Source organism: Hermetia illucens, chromosome 4 (assembly GCF_905115235.1).
Source record: "Hermetia illucens chromosome 4, iHerIll2.2.curated.20191125, whole genome shotgun sequence".
NCBI classification, from domain to species: Eukaryota; Metazoa; Arthropoda; class Insecta; order Diptera; family Stratiomyidae; genus Hermetia; species Hermetia illucens.
In genome coordinates, this window is record NC_051852.1 from 105,397,071 (window position 1) to 105,416,411 (window position 19,341).

A 19,341-nucleotide genomic window follows, 5' to 3' on the forward strand; every position below is an offset into this window, starting at 1 on the left:
TATAGGACGCAGGGTCGGGATTCTCTTTCTGGTCAAGATGACTACTTCGGTTTTTTCCAGTGCTGAAAACATGAGCAACCATCCATCCCCTTAACCCTTACATTAATATGCTAAGTGTTCTTTGTGCCGTGCGTCCGGCAACATGGCAATGTCGTCTGCATAACCAACCAAGCGCGACTCTTCGGGTATATCGAGTCTCAGCAGACTATCGTAGGAAGCGTTTCAAAGATCCGGCGGCTACTCCCGACGTGAATTCCACCCTCCTCTGGCCCTCTAGCGTCTCATAGAGTAAGGAGCGGTCTTTCAGATAATCCCCAAAATGTCCATAAGAGATAGCTTGCCTCGTGGAATGAGTTTTCTAATTTCTCTAGCATATCTGTCCATCTTACGGAATTGTAGGCATTTCTGACATGAGGAGCACTATCTATCGAGCTCAGCGGCTGTCTGCTCCATGAACCGCATCCACGACCAACATAACAGCAACCGCCGTGGATCTCCCTGTTCTAAACCCGAACTGCCTTGGGGAGAACTCCAAGGCAAAGCGGATCGCTTCAGCGAGTCTACTCCAGATGAGGTTTTCGAGCACTTTCCCAGCCGTGTCAAGCATACACAGCGGCCGGTATGCAGACGACAGTTCCGGGTCTCCTTTTTCTTTGCTGAGTAGCGCGAGTCTCGCTACCTTCCAGCGACAAGGAAAAATGATCGCCTTCCAGCAAGTGTTGAACGCCCCGAGCAGCAAGTCGGGCCATTTGAGGAACAACAATTTGTAACCTTCCGCGGGGAGATTATCAGGACCTGGAACCTTCCTGTTTTTCATGGTGGGAACCGCTTTTTCGAGCTCTCTCATTTTGAGAGCAGGCAATTCTCAACGCTTTCTGCGCTATTGATATCAACCCGTATAGGATGTCTAGGGAATAATGCTCATACAATGCGGTCCATCTGGTCGGTAGTTAGTATACAGGGCTTCCGCAGAGCCTCGATTTTCCGGGTGACAAGTTTATAGCCAAGTTCCTTCAGGCCCTCATTCACTTCGTTGACCAGGTTTTGCCAGCCGCGAGCTTTGTTTTTATTTTTCGCGCTTCGGAGTCTTCTTTTTTCTGGTCTATACTCTATATTTATGGCGCTTGCTTCCCCGCTGGCGTGTAAACGCGTTTTGTCAGACGGCAGAGCTTATGATACTCCTTTCGTAGGTCGGCAATTCCTGTCATCCATCAGTATATAAAAGGTGTGTCACGGCTAGGGCCTATCCGGAACATGGAAGCCTCGCACGCTGTCGTTATCAAGTTCATCACTGAGTTTACGACAAGGATGATTCTTTAGCAGCCTGGCCGCCGAAACGTTGGCATGGATTCGGCGTTTAAAACCATGAGGCCAGTTCTCGCCGGAATTTCCTGTACTCGTTTTCCGTTGCCCCGTTCAAGAGTTCTAGCATTAAAATCACCGCCTACCAGGATTCGCCTCTCCGTGCTCGAAACGGCGTCCTCCAAAGCGTCAAACGGTCTCATTCAGCGTCAGGTAAACGGTAAAAAAACGTTATCCCTCAACACCAAATGCAGACAGATCAATTCCCTCGGCCGGAACACGAAGTGGAATATTGTCCCGAACCCAGATGGCAGCGGTACCCGATAAGCCGGGATGTCCCTATTCCGGTATTGCTCAGCATTAGATCAGCCTTTACCTCCCAAGGGAACTGCGTTAGCAGCTGTTGAGCGGTTGTACTCCGGTGCAGGTTAATTTATACAATGCTGATCATGCTATTTGCGCCCTTTGTAGGTCTGTCTTAAAGATTAGATATCGTCCGCACTGTGTGCAACGCTCTAGATGCGCCACGATTCTTGCATAGAACACAACTTTCGCTTTCATTGCAAGTCTTCACTTGGTGGCCTATCTGACCGCATCTGGGGTATGTTGCCCTCCTGTCGGATAACTTGCAAGTTGCTGACGTGTGTCCATAGTACAGACACCTGTAGCACTTGATGGGGATTATCCGCATTCGTACCCTGCATACTACCCATCCAATTTTTATTTTCCCGCTGCTAAGAAGTTTTCTCGCATATTGCTCGGGGACTTCCACCATGGCCTCGAGAATTTACAGAGGTGATCTTATCCGGGCATTGGTTACCTCTTCACACTTGATGACCTCCTCCACTTTGACCTTTTCTATGAGACAGTCAAGATTTCAAATTTCTAGAGAGCTCTAACCGAAACAAGAACCTTCTCTCCCAGTAACCCCTCGACCGCTTCGTAGAACGTACTCTTGCTGGTCTCAATTTGACGAGGACCCCGCCACCTTTCGTTTTCCGTATGGAAAAAACTTCTGCGCCGTTGCCTTCGGGTTTCATCCTGTAGCGGATTTTACTAAAGATTTCCGCAAATATCTTACCTTCTGCTTTTTCCCCAGTTCGCTTTGCAGTGAGCTATCTGCGATCCGTTTGGCATTAGCAGCGTTCTCAGCAGGAAGTAAGTCTGTTTCTGCTATACAAGCGTCTTTCGCTGCTCTCCACATTCGCTTGTAGAAGGAGATGCGGTCCAGAAGTTCCTCCAAATCCATCAGCTCGTTTTAGCAGCCTTTGCTGACGTCCCTCTGAAGGAATGCATACGGTTCACCACTGCCGCGCATTTCCTGATGAGTCTTTCCCCTTCGGCTCTAGCTAAGACAGTCGACTGCACTTCTACTCGATTCCTGTCCGAATCCACCTGCATAAGACTAGCGCGATTCTGACTGGACTTTTTCCGGAACAGGAACACTATAGGGTATTGGTGTTGCCATCCCCGCATCGTCAATCGCACCACTTAATAAGGCTTTCTGTTTCTTTGGGCGTCCCGGTCTCACGTTTCCGTAGCCTACATAACGACGAAATCTATAGGCGGTACCATGACCGTCAGGTTGTGGATAAAATCCGGCTCAATAGAATACGGGTCACTTAATCCGTATGGATTAGGATGATCCAGTCCGGGAAGTCTATAAGGGCAATATCTATGGTAGAAAAAGAAGACGCGGCAGACCTTGCTTGAGATGGAGCGATGGCGTAGGTCAGAACGCCAGGCAGCTGTCGAATTGGTGGACCTCGGCGGAAAACCGGAATGTCTGGAGTTCCTTTTTAAAGCAGGCCTAGATCGGTTTCATCACGGCGAGGACAGAATTACGGAGAGTATCTATTGTTAAAAAATCTCTGTCTTAGGGTATGTTTGTATTTGATATCATCATGTTAGAAAACGAGCTGGTATTAGTTCGTCACATACTGGTTGAATTACTTCGGTGTATTGGTGAACCGTACTATCTAAGGTATCATTGAAAACTTTTTCGTTGGAAGAGAGGAGGAGCGGTTCAAGTTTGGATTTCGCCTTCTGGAAGTCGGGGGCTGAGGTTGGAGAGAGCCAGATGGCTCTGTCGGGGAGCGTGACATCCAAGACCACGGCGTTGTGATCACTGATACCGGCGACTGTTTCTAGCAAGGGATAAGTATTGGGATTGGGTGTGAGAATTAGATTGCTGCTGATGAGGAAGTGCTCAAGGTAGGAATGGTAATATCCTTTATTAAAGGAGGGAAGCGCCGACCTGAAGTGAGATACGTTGATATTGGATTGAGAGGTGGTGGAGAAACGGGGAAGGGTTTCTCCGTTCTTGTCCGACCGTACATCGAAACAGGACGGGTGCTTGTTATTCAAGTCTCCACCTATAATTTCGAATCAGGACTTGCCCTCTCTCGGTTGTGCAGCGTCAAAGAATATGATATGACGGATGTCATGAGTATCGAAGGATTTTTCGGGGCAGTAGCAACGATGTTTGCAGTTGGTTGACGCGCTACTGAAATATGAGCATGTCGCGTCGCTATACTGAATTTAGTATCACGTCGCGTAGCGTAAGTGCAGTCGTACCTTCAGACCAGCTTTATCGACTATGATTAATTGGCATGAAAAGTAGTGGATCGCTTTCGAATATAACGCACCCTTAAAGATGGCTTCAAAGAATGTCACTGACCTTCTCAAGATTGTCCTTGCTCATAGCATGTTTTCATAGTACTCTGTTTTTTCGTCTCGATGCCGGATCTTGTATTCCTTCATAACTCGAAAATTCTACCGAAATCTAGCATTTTTGCCCCTGATTTCAGCATTTGCATTTTTTGTTAAACCCTTTTCTCCATGCTGCAAGTGCAACGGGCTGAGTAGAAAACTTTTAATCTTGATAAATTCTCTCCTCCCAAGCTGCTTCTTTAGCTAAATAAGATTGAAAAACTGGAAAATGTGCCAACTAAGGTGAAACTCTAACCCTATTTCGTAAGATCTAGTTGTTCTTTCTAAGAATGAAACTATTATAATACCTAAGACCCATTGTTGTCATCACTTGATCATCAATTCCAACTCCGATAGGCTGTTGAAATGATGAAAAAAACGTATCTGTCTCTTTATACAGCTGCAGCCAAAATCTCTTTTAAACTTTCTAAAGTATCCCAAATGATTCCTCGGTGCAACATTCAGTAGCTCGACATTTAAGCCCCCGGTTCGCTTTTATCTTATTTATAGCGATTACCCAGAAATTGACTGCACTCGGCTCAAGTTAAAGACCCAACGGCAAAATGGAAAAAATGCACACTATTCAAAATGCATCATAAAAGCTAAGCCGACGCATCATAAAATATATTCAGCTTTGTCGGCGATATCTATCAGTGCGTCGCCATCTTTAGCGGACTGAAAAAGAGTGTAAAGATACATCTCGTGTATTTTTTTGAAGAGGAAAAATCACATGTTTTTTCGCGTTGTTATTTCGTGGACAATTTAAAATTCACATCCTGACTCTATAATTTTTTCAGGTCATCGAAAATAATATCATTGACGTAGCAAAGTCTCAGGTAGATAAAATTAATGATTGCAATTTACTCATGTCTCACTTGATCCGAGCTGACCAGATGTTTTTGCGACGTGACATGCAAACAGGGAAATATCTGTTTTTTACACACCAGATTTGTTCTATTATTTATCACCTTGTGTGTTTATAGTTTTAGTTTTCCTTGGTATTTCGCGACTTGATTGATACACTTTCCAGTTTATTATTTTTTTTAAATGCACACCTGGAGACGATAAAATCATACTAATCAGTTGGCTTACTGTCATTTTTACATGGGTATCGTATCAGTTTTTATGCATAGCGATAGGTGTCAAGTAGATATTTGACATTTTTGTCGAGTTATAAGCGAGAAACTAGGAACAAGTTGTCAAATTATTTGCTAAAAATGGCGCTTTTTTACAGATAAGACCAACAAAAATTTGTAGCTAATAGACATTCACAATGAAAGAAATTTTTTCAAACTACCTAAATACCTAATAAACTAAATAGGGGTCCTTTGGTAGGGCTTCTCAGTTCTATCGTAACATACACCAATAAATTTGACTAGAGTCCGTATATACACACTTAATCTTATATGACTGGGTAATAAGTAATTTCAAGAACAAGTTGGGAAACCGGAAGCTGGACGCGTCAGGTACGAAAGGTTTTGTGTATTTCTTAGTACGTAGCACGTAATATATCCATATATTATGTGAGAGTATCCACTATCGGGTGATATTGACATTCATAGTCTTCAATTTTCAAAGAAGCAACAAATTTGAGGTATTATAACTTTGTTAGTAATAGTGCGATTTCCACCAAACTTGGTAAGATTATGCTCTATATTATAGCCTATATCACTGCACTGCATTTCATGGTACTAGGATGAACTAAAGGCGGGTTTTTAACCAGTTACAAAAATTGTAGTAATATACTATTATTAACTTTATTTAAACAGATATGGACATGGAAGGTATTTCGGAGCCCAGGCACCATATAGTGGCAGCCTCCTGATTTTTTTCAGATTTTTCGGTTAGGTAGTTTCTGAGAATAGCCCCCTTAAAAAAGTGATCATTTTCAACCCCCCGCGCTCCCCACCCTTCCAACGAATGTCAGAACTAAGATCGGCTTTCAAAAGTACTAATCGAAACCTTTACTTTGGTACCCCACATGACTATATTTGATGAAAAAAAATTTTACACCCCCCTTTTGCATGTATGGGGACCCCCCCTTAAATTCGACGTAAAAGGATGTAATTCACTGTATGCGTGAGCGTTCACAGTTCCCACCTTTCTACCAAATTTGGTGTCAATCGCTATAACCGTCTCCGAGAAAAATGCGTGTGACGGACAGACAGACAGACAGACGGACAGACAGACAGGCAGGCTTGGGCCCTAGAGTGGGGTAGTAGGGAGTCAAATACCTGGGGGCGCAGTTTATTAGAAGCTTTTGCGCAGATGGACATAGTTTTGGCTAACGAAAGTGCTGTAAACACCTTCCAGAAAAGGGGGTCAGGCTCGGTTGTGGACCTGACCTTTGTCAGCCCTTCGCTGGCGCGTGGTATGTCCTGGTGCGTCAGTGAACGCTACACCCACAGCGATCACCAGGGAATCTTCTTTGAGACATGTGTCGAGCCACAGGCCAAAGAGCTATCATGCCCGAAACCGAGAAAGATTTCAGGCTGGTCTGCAAAATCTTTGGATGAGGAGATCTTCATAGAGGTGTGGTTAGATCAGCCTGATAAAGCAGGCACTTCTACGGAAAGAGCCGTCCATCTGGCTCAATGCATTGCCAAAGCGTGTGACGCGTCCATGCCTAGAAGGTGTTCATTCCCCAGTAGAAGACCAAACTACTGGTGGAATGATGAACTGACCGGCCTTCGATCAGCCTGCCAGCGAGCCAGAAGAGTGGCTCAGAGGGCGGTAGGTAGAGTCGAACAGGGACAAAAAGAGCGCGCCTATAAGGCAGCCCGCAAAAACATCAAGCTCGCCATCCAGCGAAGCAAGAGGGAGTGCTTTAAGGAGCTCTGCTCAGAAGCGAACATAAACCCGTGGGGGAATACCTACAGAATCGTGATGGGACGATTCAGAGGCCATTCATTTCCGCAGATCACGTGCCCCACCCTCTTGCTAAAAATCATCCAGGGGTTATTCCCCCAGGAAGAGGAGAGCACCGACACATTCCAACCACCTCTGAATGTGGCGGCAATTCCGCCAGTCACCAGAGACAAGCTGTTGGATATCTGCGGTAGAATAGGAGACAACAAAGCGCCGGGCCTGGACGGAGTACTGAATAAGGCCCTTAAGCTTGCCGTGAAATCCAGACCGCACATGTTCGCTGAGTTGTTCGAAGCGTGCATGTCCGAGGGGATATTTCCAGTGGCATGGAAGCGGCAGAAGTTGGTACTTCTGCCTAAACCAGGTAAACCTCCAGGTGAACCATCCTCATATCGACCCATATGTCTCCTGGACACGGTGGGGAAAATCCTAGAGCGGGTAATCTATAATAGATTACTCCCGGTTGTTGAGAGCCAAGGCGGCCTTTCGGATCGGCAGTATGGGTTCCATAAAGCCAGATCAACCGTTGATGCCATCAAATTGGTTACTGGCTTGGCCGAAGATGCAATTCACGGAAAGGGTAGTACCAGCAAATATTGCGTGGTAGTAACCCTGGATGTGAAAAATGCATTCAATTCGGCCAATTGGAACCTAATACGGAAATCTTTAGCGAAGGTTGGTATTCCCGCCTATCTCGCTGCTATCGTCGATAGTTATTTAACTAAAAGGAGGCTCTGGTATGACACCGATGACGGACCCCAGGAGTACGTTGTTTCCGCGGGTGTCAAGCTGGGCTCCGTATTGGGCCCACTACTGTGGAACATCATGTATAACGATGTATTTAATCTTCCCCTTCCGGGGACGCCACAGTGGTGGGTTACGCTCACGACATAGCGCTGGTTGTTGTCGCAAAGCATCTCGAAGATGCTGAGTTATACTCAAGTGAGGCAATCGGTGCTGTTAAAAGTTGGCTAAAGAGCTCTGGTCTGACACTTGCGGAGGAAAAAACGGAAGCGGTCCTCATCACTAAGCGCCGGAAGAGAAATTACGCCTGTATTAGAATCGGGAATCATATCATCACTTCCAAGCCGACCATCAAATACTTGGGAGTGGTGATAGACAGGAAGCTTAGCTATAAGCAACATGTGCGGTATGTTTGCGACAAATCATCCACTGCAAGTATGGCCCTGGCAAGGATGATGCCGAACATTGGAGGGCCACGGCATACCTCTAGGTTGCTTATAGCCAGGGTGGTGACCTCGATCATGCTCTATGCAACCCCAGTTTAGAGGGAGGCGTTGTGGATGTCAGGGAACGCTACCAAACTGAGTTCAGTCTACAGGAGGACAGCCCTGAGGGTATGCTCTGCCTTCAGGACTGTCTCAGATGATGCAGCATTCGTCATCTCTGGAATGATGCCGATTGACATCTTGGCAGATGAGATGGCGAACATATACAATGCAAAGCCAACCTCTTCCTCATCGCGGACGAAGAAGACTGAAAGGGAGAGATCCATCAATAGATGGCAAGAGCGGTGGGAACGCTCGGGAAAGGGCCGGTGGACGCACAGGCTCATTCCTGTCATCAAGGAGTGGTTGGAGAGACGACACGGTGAGATTAATTATAATCTCACCCAGTTTCTCACGGGCACGGAGGATATCTTCAATACCTTCACAGGTTTAAATTGGAGACCTCACCCGATTATCCAAATTGCAATGAAGTCCCAGAGGACCCAGAGCATGTATTCTTCCACTGTCCGAGATTTGTGGAAGAAAGGAGGAATCTAGAGGAGACTCTAGGGGAGGTGCTGGTACCAGAAAATCTGGTACCGAAAATGCTAGCACATCATGAGAATTGGGATGCGGTAAACTCCATGATCGCATCTATCCAAAATAAACTGCGAAAAGCAGAGGAGAGGAGAAAAATGCGGTCACGTGCGCCGCGTATAGAAGAAAGGTGACAAAGCTAGAGTGAGCTGACTCCGCCCCGTGATGTAATACCTTATGGTGGTTCCGCGGGGCAGGGAAGGAGTCGGGGGTGGTTTTAGTGGGTAAAAATCCCACACGCTGGTGTGTCCAGACCAGTGTCTTTTTGAAGATTTCCACCTCCTCAACAAAAAAAAAAGACAGACAGGCAGACAGTAAACCGATTTTAATAATGAGCAAATATCTTGAACCGAAACGCAGCGTCAGAATATTTGTAAAATAGTCCAAAATGAGAAAGTTAGAGAATATAGCCAAATTTCCGTCTGCATACCAGGAATGCGGGGGAGGGTGGAGTAGAGAGGGGGATCCCCCTAGACCCGTTTTCTCTCTACGGCCCTGGACTTCCAGAAAAGACATGCAAATATCTGCAATCTACTAGAATTCCTACGAATTGGATATAATCTCGCAATTTCCATTCAATAGAGTGTACACACTGTAAAGCACTATCTATTTCTTTACCGCTTACGCACCACAGATTAACCACCTCACGCTGAGAAAAGCAACTTCGAGAAATTGTTCAACATTGAGATCTGAGGAGTGTTTCTTGAAGATTTAGTATTCATCATAAATGGCTTCAATGGTCCGGTCGGTGTAAAGGTGCGAGAAATTCCATAACATGAAAGATCAATATTGCTTAGGTACTACAATCCATTTGTTGTCATTATAGTTGGGACTTTTTCGACGAATTCATCCTCTTTCTGGTGCAACGGAGGCTCCCGACCTCCTCCTTCTACGATTGCTGCCACACGCCAGTGCTTCTACCTACACCAATGGCGCCCAAATAGAAAAAGGATGAACCTCGCCGGCAAGGATCCATTTGCGCTGTGTTTCTGTGTTTCCGATGTTGCTCATTATCTACGGTTCTAAATGTCGCTTTGTAGTGAGCATAATCCACATTTGCCTTTTATTCTGGCTTCGCATCGATTGTCACCTACAGTCGGTTTCGAAGTAATCGTGTACATTTCAAATGGAACACTAACCGTAGTTATTTTTCTAATAGTTTGTGATCAAGGGCAATTCTCATCTTTTGCTTTACTAAGTCAAATAACACTCAGTTACATTTTTATGGCCCTGATGATTTCATTAGTGTATATTTCACTATCCAGCTTGAGATTTTTTTACAACAAGAATTCTGCGGAACCGATAAAGGAAGCCTCCATCGGCACGATGATGACACATGTTATTAGAATCTATGAAGAGGAGGAGGAACCTCGAGCACCACCGGTTTCCTATCGTGGCGATGGGCTCCTCAGATCCTTAATGCATATCATGCCAGAGCCCTTCTTCACTGCAGTTATGGCTCTCATGCGACTACTATCAGCTAACATCCTCGTTCTGTTTGCAGATTATACATTTAGGCTGAAAGTTTGTACTCCTTGCTTCACATTTTATGCACTTTCTTAACCTGCCAGAGTCACCGGTGCAAAATTCAAGCTATCTGTTTTTCCAGATCTTCGCGGGTGTCCCCCTACTTCGTCACTCTCCACTTCTTTGCTTTTTTAAGGTTTTGTGTAAACATACAGGCAAAAGGGGGTGTCAATTTTTTTTTCATCAAATATAGTCATGTGGGGTATCAAATCAAAGGTCTCGGTTAGTACTTTCTGAAGCCGGTCTTAGTTTTGACATTTGTTGAAAAGGTGGGGAGTGCGTGGGGTTGAAAGTGATCATTTTTTCAACGAACCCATTCTCAGAAACTACCCAACCGAAAAATCTGAAAAAAATCAGAGGACTGCCACTATATGGTGCCTAGGCTCCGAAATACCCTTCATACCGATACCTGTTAAAATAAAGTTAATAATAGTACATTACTATAATTTTCAGTAATTGACAGGAGAACCCCCCTTAAGTGCACGTTAGAATCACAAAATGCAGCAATGTAGGCTACAGTATAGAGCATGATCCTGCCAAATTTGGTGAAAATCACACCATTACTAACAAAGTTATACTAGATCAAAACTGTCGCTTCTCTGCAAATTCAAGACTATGAATGTCAATATCACTTGAAAGTGGAAATTTTCACATAATATATGCATATTTTACGTGCTGCATGCTAATGGGACAAACGCACACTCAAATCTCTTTATAAAAGAAGTACACAAAACCCTTCATACCTGAAGCGTCCAGCTTCCGGCTTCCGACTTGTTTGCTCTATTGATGACATCTCGCTCATTATGGGCATAATGGATTTCCAAACTATGGGTGGTATTTTGAGTTTCTTCGGTTGTGTGTGTCGTTTTTTTTTCGGATTATTTTATAATGAAAAAAAGACACATTTTATTTTTTAAAGCCGAAGTTTTTTATTCCTCATAGACCGGTATTTCGAGGATTAGTTGTCCTCTTCCTTAGTGGGTTTTTATCTATTTTGAGGTCTAGGCATCGTACTTATTGAGACCTTTCTTTGGGGTATCCACATGACTTTTAATGGATGAAAGAAAAGTTACACCCCCCTTTTGCTTGTAAGGAACCCCCTTTAACTGAAAGTGGAAGCATGTTGCCCACTGCATATAAAATTCTACAAAATTTCATATCAATCAATTCTGAGATAACTATCGCAGACAAGGAGACACTCTGACTGACTAACAAACAAATAGACAGTAAACCAATGCTCTATCGATTATAGCTAATTCCAAATGCTTCGCACATGGAACTCAACATTATTAGCAGATGTGAAGAAGTTCGCCGAAATAGATATAAAAAGGGCTCAACTAATAACAGCAAAAGGTAAAAGGGCTGGGGAAACATATTGCACTCGAATGTCAGTATCAGTATCAGTATCTTATGTGCACGGCTTCAGATGCAATAAATTCGTTCGAAATCGATGAGTGTGAACTACTAAAACTTCTGCGCTAATAGCCGGATTTGCATGAAACTATGCTGGTGCAAAATTTGGTACTCCTAGGATGAACTTAAGCGGGTGTTTTTCAGTCAATTTCTAATAGGTGGTAATAGTATGAGTAAGTTTATTTAAGCAGATATGGCAACGTGACATATTTTGAGGCCTAGGTTTTATATGAGCCCGCCTCTCTGATGTTTTCAGATTTTTGGATTGGGTAGTTTCCGAAAATGAGTTCTGTCTCACTTTAAGTGTGGATATTTTGACTCCTTTCTCGCGTACTATACAGTTTACGTCAAAACGTCATTTGATACCCCACATAACTATATTCGGTTGAAAAATTGCTACATTCCCTGTTTGCATGTATTGGATTAAACTCCACGTAAATTTATAGCACTCACTGTATGCGTGGGATTTCAACGTTCCCATATGTCCACCAAATTTCATTCCGATCGGTTTAGTCGTTTTGATCAAAAGTGCGTGTGACAGATAGATAGACAGGGTTAATAAGGCTTTGTTTTACACAAAACATTAAAAAGACGAAAAATGTAATTTTTACTCTTAGCCGGATATATACTTTCGGTGGGCAATTGAATTACTGAAGAGGAAATTGTCTGTCTCACTTTAATGGAAATCGAAAAGAAGCTTAGTCCTCAGGATAGCGCCTGCCACATTGCAGGATTTTCTAAACAACATAAAAATAGGGTTATGGTACTGTAAATTGTAATAGAACCCGCATCATTTAGTGTTATTCTGTTCAAAATCACGGAGAAGCAGATGAGATTAAGAGTCGCTCTGAAAGTACATGGAAGTCGTTCAATATCATCTATACATCTCTAGAATATTGGTTTACGGTAAATCCCGTGATGATGATGATTCAAAACAAGCAATAACTGGGTCTCTTTTATAAAGGACATTCCGGCGTAATAGATAGCGTAATATTAAATCTAGCTGTACTTCCTAGCAGATGGTTTGATAGGTATCCTTTTCACATCTTTTAGAGTTTTTTAGTATTTTTTTCCTATTTAATTTTTAGTGAAATGGGAAGTATCACTGGCATTAGCGCTGTGGTGCGCCGTTTTGATGCAACAAACTCCTAAGACCGTGACTGCTGTTATGAGGACAAGGAGGCAGAATTTAGTCGGATCAGATCTTCAGAGCCAGCTCGTAGCATTCACGAAGTGTTGGTGAAATAATTGACCCACATTTTTATCGTTCCTGGTGCTTTGCAAGTGATTTGCCTACATCATCGGAAAACGGATTGGAACCGGAAGTGTAAGTCTGACTGTCAATCACAGGGGCATCTTTCGGTGGGAGGGGATTCAAGTGGAGGCAAATTTCAATGACTGTTGCCATCTATTTTGATTATGTCTACAACTTTGTATGATAGGGAAATCCTCGTTCCAATTTCATGCCGAGATCAAAATAATGAAGTAAGCACGTTATTTCCTATCTGTCTCATATATCCACTTCAACAGTTACCCTCTACGAAATTTTATCTAAATACTCCATACCGCAGCCATGTAGGCTAAATTACAACCAGTATTTTCGAAAAAAATGTGATTATTGATTTTAATAAAAAAAATGTGATCACTGATTTCGTCAATCGAATCATTAGAAGTCCCATTTTTGATCGTTTCACTGCTTTATAACAATCGGTTGCAGACCAAACGGGTTGCTGACCTCTTCCCATTCGCGCCAAATAGTCTGCCCGAATTTTCATTCAATTGAAATAAATGACCTAATAGCGACATGTGAGTGACACCAATTTAAATTTACGCTTCAGTTTACCAAATAAAAACTGTCATCAAATTTAGATTCATTTTTTGCTGCAAGTTGACATGTGCACTACCTTACAGTGTACTATGCAGTCTCGCTATAGAATTTAGAGATCCGACAGTTGAAATTTGGCACTGCAAATTATATTACGTTGTTGACGTCGCAGCCAGGGAAGTGGGTGGTGAACTTTCAACATACAAACATTGACCAGCCACAGGAACTGCACTGAATTACCTGCAATTGTTAAATTTGAAACGAACCAGACATGGTGCCGACGATAGTCGTGCAACATTGAAATGATGGCGGTCGTTACCGATTGTATTAATAAAATGCATTGCTGGTCGGATATTTAATAATATTATGATGACTGTGGAGATTAGGTTGTCTGTGGAATGTCTACTACATTTTGGCGGGAGTATTAATCAACGCCCACAATAGAGGCACGAGAGTGGAGTTGATGCGCACTTACTTTGTTGGAGAATAACTTTCTGATTTTGCTTTATTGAATTGGGCTCTATGGTGGAGTCTGACTACAATGGTGGCTTGGAAAGTCTGACTCAAAGACAAATCAGGTTTTCAACTGTCTAATGATTTTTTGCAGGTTGGAAGCTGCCTTCTAGATTTGCAGCGAAGTATGAAATTGGGATTGGAAATTCATTTCAATTCGAAAGAAATAATATGACTCTTTCGAATAACTATTAGCGCGTTATACTATCTTCCCAACACAGCGTTTCAGTTAAGGAGGGCGAATTACAGAAGAGAGACTTATGCATTTTGAAGTATTCCACGCTTTAGACCACGATAAATCTGAAGCGTATCGTCTTATATCGAATACTTGCTGACCCTGCGAACTTTGCTCCGCCTTAGAGACAAAAACTAAGCAGATTTTTGATTTTATTAAGTTAATTTTTGAAGTTAGGTTAAGTTTTTCAATGATTTTTTAACAGGTTGGACTCTTCAGTTAACCGATCCATAAACATGCCGCATATAATTGACCATGAGAAAAACATTGATTTTCCAGATTCAGACCACAAACTTTCAGGGATTTACCTTGTGATTTGTTAATGGTCATGGCGAATGCAACACTGATCAGAAATTGAAGTCTTTTAAACTCAAGCGGCATATCGGTGGGGATCATCGGGATCCTCGGAATGAAAACTTCCTCACCTTCGAATTTTCCTTTGAGTATCGTCGGGTAAATCACATTGTTCATCAATTTACTTACCACCAAACTCGTACCATTGCAATGTTTTGGTGGGTTTATGTTTCGAAGCATGATTACTACGGAGCCAACATTTAGGCGTAAATTGTGCTGTGGCAAGCCAGGCACATTCTAGGAGTTTAAAAATTCAATTGGCGTTGGTGGCTTCCTCTTTGTTTGTTACACAGTCAATGGATTTGAATGAATGCTTTGTTCCAATGATATCATTCTGAAATATGTAGTTAAGGTCATCCACATCTTTATTCTTAGCCGCTAAAATCGCTCGCTCACTCAACCATTCATTATTTTTGTAGTTAGTAATGATGTTTGGGAATACTTTACAATACAAAGTTACAGAAATTCTGAGGAAATGAAATCAATCCGCTCGATTCGTCGACAGGTACTCGACCATTAGTGATAGCAATTGCTCAGAGAAATCTTCAGCAGATGTATCATTAAGCAATGCAACTCCCATTTTTGTTGTCAGCTGAAGTTTCTTCACATATCGCCATAGATTCGATGATTTGAGGCAAGTGTTTATTTCGTCGGCAGTCGTTGATCCTGGAATTACTGGGAGTGTTTGGCGGAAATCGCAGACACTGAAATCATTGCGCCTCCAAAACATCTCGAGTCATTGCGTAGATCTTTCAATGTTCGGTTAAGTGGCTTCTAAGGCACGTTTATGCGCCATTTTGCATTCGTCCCAGATGATGATTTTCGATGCTGGTAAAACTTTGGCTATTGCGGAGTTTCCACCATTACCATTATCAATTGCCTTCATTAATGTATCATAAACTTCATTTTGCAGTGGATTCAACAGTGGTACATTCGTTTGAATCCTAATTCCTGGTGATCATATTCACGTTCCCGTTTCAATTCTCGATAAAATGCGTCATTCATTTCGCGATTTGGCGCTGGCATTCCTAACCTGACTAATAAACTACCGCACATAAGGTAACACATGTCTTTGATCAAGAGTAAAGCCCGATTATGTATCTCCTCATTCATCTCAAGATCAGGATTTCTGGAACTGACACTTATTTGATGTCAAATATCTTCTGACATATTATCTTTGTATTTATGCCACCGGTTAGATGGGTTCGACGGTAAGCATGTCGAAATGATGATTGCAAATAATGTGCGTATCTGACTTGAAGATGCAGAGATAATGGCTTCAACGATTGTCGTACCCCAATGGGCATCGTTTTCTAGTAAATTGAATTCTTCACTTGCAGCACGATATATTGGGAGTATTCTACCATTAACAGTCCGTAGTCACTCAAATAACGTTGGCCCACGCACATTTACCAGCAAGAACCATTTATCATTCTTTGGATCTACTGTATACATACGACCAAGAGCATCAGTAGAACGCACATCCGGATAACCTGGAACCGTATCGGCTTGCTTCCGTCGTTGAAAATTCCAAGTGTAATAACGTGGCACCTCCCAGTAAAGCAAAGTTCGTGTAAACGGATCGCTTTGGCAGATCGCAAAGAACCTGGTCAATGTTGTCGCTGGAGGTGTTTCAGCACGTTGAACAACATTCGAAGCCATGAAATATATTCGTCGACCATTCTCCAGATGCACCGCCAAATGCACAACAATAGGATGACTTTCGTGAATAGGGAATGCGAATATACGCCAAATCGCTTCATTGCAGTTCACATAACGAACAACTTGATAGCGCGCAATTTCATCGTTGGTATTCGAAGATTGGATGCCAAAAACCGTCATATCGCTATCTTTCGTGACATATTTGCAAATGTATTTTTAGGACTTTACTGAATTGCAATACTCAACGTAGCAATGTGTCTTGATCGTTTTGGAAATAAGTGGCGAATATGGAACAATCCAACTGTTGTCGACAACGAAATCCATTCTTTTCACTTTTGTTGTGACAGTTCGACCGTTATCATCGGGTGATCGACGGCGATACAGTGGATAATCATCGTTGCCAGTGATGGTCTCCGCCGTTAATTTCCGTGGTTACCGTTTGGAATACATGCCGTCGATCATATCGAAACGCTGCTCGATTCAAATCAGCACTTGATAAATCTCTTCTTGTGCGTCGAAAATTATCTACTTGTTGATTTCTGTTATTCGCTCGACGATTTCGCATTGCCAACCGAACCGTTTCACGGGCTGTCTCCCTTTGCTCTTGTGATTGAGAAGCACGAAGTCGAGCTTGTGTGCTTCTTCAGTCACTTCATTCGCAATGCTTCGTATCCTTCTTGCATTACGGCTTTGTCGGGAAAGATTCGATCGTCTTGGTCGCGGCATTGTTAATAATGATTCAAAGAGAATACAAATTACTGATGATTATATATTTCTGACAAAATTTATATTATCAAATTTTCTACTTAACCATAGACAAAATCACGTTTAGCTGTCAATTGCGTTTTGTTATTCCATGTCAGATGCGTCTTTGTTTACCACGTTTTATAGGGACTTCACGGAAACGTGGTCGAGTGGGATATAAAGTACCCTATGTCCGTCTCCTGGTTCTAAGCTACCTCTCCACCAATTTTCAGCCAAATCGGTTCAGCCATTCTTGAGTTATAAATAGTGAAACTAACACCACTTTCTTTTATATACATAGATCATGCATGATAATATCTACTACTCTAGTTGTTAGTTGTATCTATTCTCGCTCGGTAGACCGGCCAAGTATCTTGCATGTTCTGTTGTAATCACATCAATCACTTTGCGATCAGTAGTAGATTTAAGAGTTGTCTCCTAGAGGTGTGTAACATTAGAGGCACTGATATCGGCTTCGAAGGAGATCAACATCTTATGGATGCTTACTGTCATTTGGTTGTTGCGTCGACCATTTCTCGCACCGTTGGAGAACTGTGATCTCCTAAGTTCAACACCGGCCGCTATCTTGCGGATGGGTGGGTAGATACACTGAGTAACCTGCCTCAGAATATCGAGGAGCTTTCAATCTCCGAATTCTTTCAGTCAACACCGATCGACATGAAATTTGGGGTGGAGATAGAGGTTGGCATAAGTAACAAAACAATAAAAATTATATAGCGCCGATGTGCGCGTGCCCACGTTTTTTGAGAATGCAACATGTTCCATTGCTAGCTCATCGTCGAACCACCCGTCGCGGCTTTTCTTGCCACTGGGGCCAAGTATGTTTGTGGCCGTATCAATCGTATCGCTGTGGCTGTGAAAATCATATGTAGATCCTTCATCTCCAGAACATCTGTTAGCTACGATTATTGTATGTTATGGATGGTTTCTGTATTCACTGTCACCTGAGAGTCAATGTTCTAACATTTGTCAAGGCTGACAGGTAGCAGCGTTCAATCAATACGTGGTCAATTTGGTTGAAAGCGGTCCCGTCTAGAAAGGCCCACCTATGTTTTTTGACCGCTTTCCGCGCAAACCATGTAGTTCCAACGACCATTTCGTGCGATACTGCTTACTGAATAATCCGCAATGCATTATCATTGGTATCCTTATGTTAGTTATGGTAGCCGGCGCATCGCCTGAAGACGGGCTCCGTCCCTACTTGACTTTTAAAATATGTTAAAATTATACCAAAGTCATACTTGGGGCAGGCGCCGACGGTCTGCTCAACTGCCTCGTAGAAGGTATCCTTCTCCGACTCTGCAGTCCTCTCTGTGGGAGTGTGAACGGTATTTCTAATTTGCCTCGCAAACGCGATGTAGTCGACATCGTTCTACATTTAAGAACGAAGTGGGGTTAACCCAAGGTCGATGTAATTTTATTTTAACCGAATATAGACATGCGCAGTATTAAATGAAAGGTCTTGATAGATACTTTCCAGAGCAGAACACTTGAATCACATTGTTTATTATCGTATTTTGTGGCATGGCAACAATAGAATTCAATCTATTTAAAGCGGTATACTATCAAAACTAATCTAATATTTTCTTACCTTTCAGATTTATAAGGATCTTTGGAAACTTTGGTAAGTGGTCATTTATGTAGTTTTTATTTTTGAAAATATCAAAAGCACCTAACTAGTTTACATCGGTAAATGCATTTCCTCCCAATTTGAAGTAAATACCTTTGCATATTCTACATTGGCAGTTAAGCCACTCCAGTCTTATTATCAAATCGTTGTCGGTACGCAAAATCCATTTCCATCAGCATAGGATGCAACACATAATTTATGGTTTGTCTTTAGACCTAGTGGCCGGAGAAAGTTTCACCAAAGACGACTGATTTGAAGTGCTTTACCCGATGGCATTTAGTGTGAAGCAATTTGCAAAGACTGAGACCGAGGTTATGCTGTGACAGAATTCTAGTTGAAACCCCAGGGAAGGCGGCTTTATTTGCCTACGGCATATACAAGTTGCGTATGATATTTGAAGACAAATTGGGAGTAAAACTAATTTGCTTATATTTCTTCTAATATCCACGGGATTATAGTCTGAGGAGCTATGCAGCCTTAAGAGTTGATGTGGTCATGGAAACGTTATCGCCTGATGTAAAGGGGTAGAGTTTTGCTAAGATCTAGAACGTCAATGGATACAGCAGAATTCATTCGGTGTCTTTGCGAAAAGAAGTGGCTTTTCGTTTCCTACAATCCGTAAGACCGTAACATTGGCTACTAATTCTGCTAAGGGAAGTTACACTATGTCCTAGAAGAACTATTGTGCCCCTTTTACACTTTATAGCGT

General features: G+C 42.7%; 1 protein-coding gene across 2 annotated transcripts in view; it reads left to right on the plus strand.

Moving 5' to 3' along the window:
- Positions 1–19,341, plus strand: part of LOC119654354 (ecdysone receptor) — an 834,675-nt gene that overhangs the window by 147,171 nt on the left and 668,163 nt on the right. For both annotated transcript variants that reach the window (XM_038059699.1, XM_038059698.1), the window contains exon 3: positions 18,601–18,626. The gene's annotated coding sequence lies outside the window, so the exon portion shown is untranslated. The remainder of the gene's footprint in view (positions 1–18,600; positions 18,627–19,341) is intronic.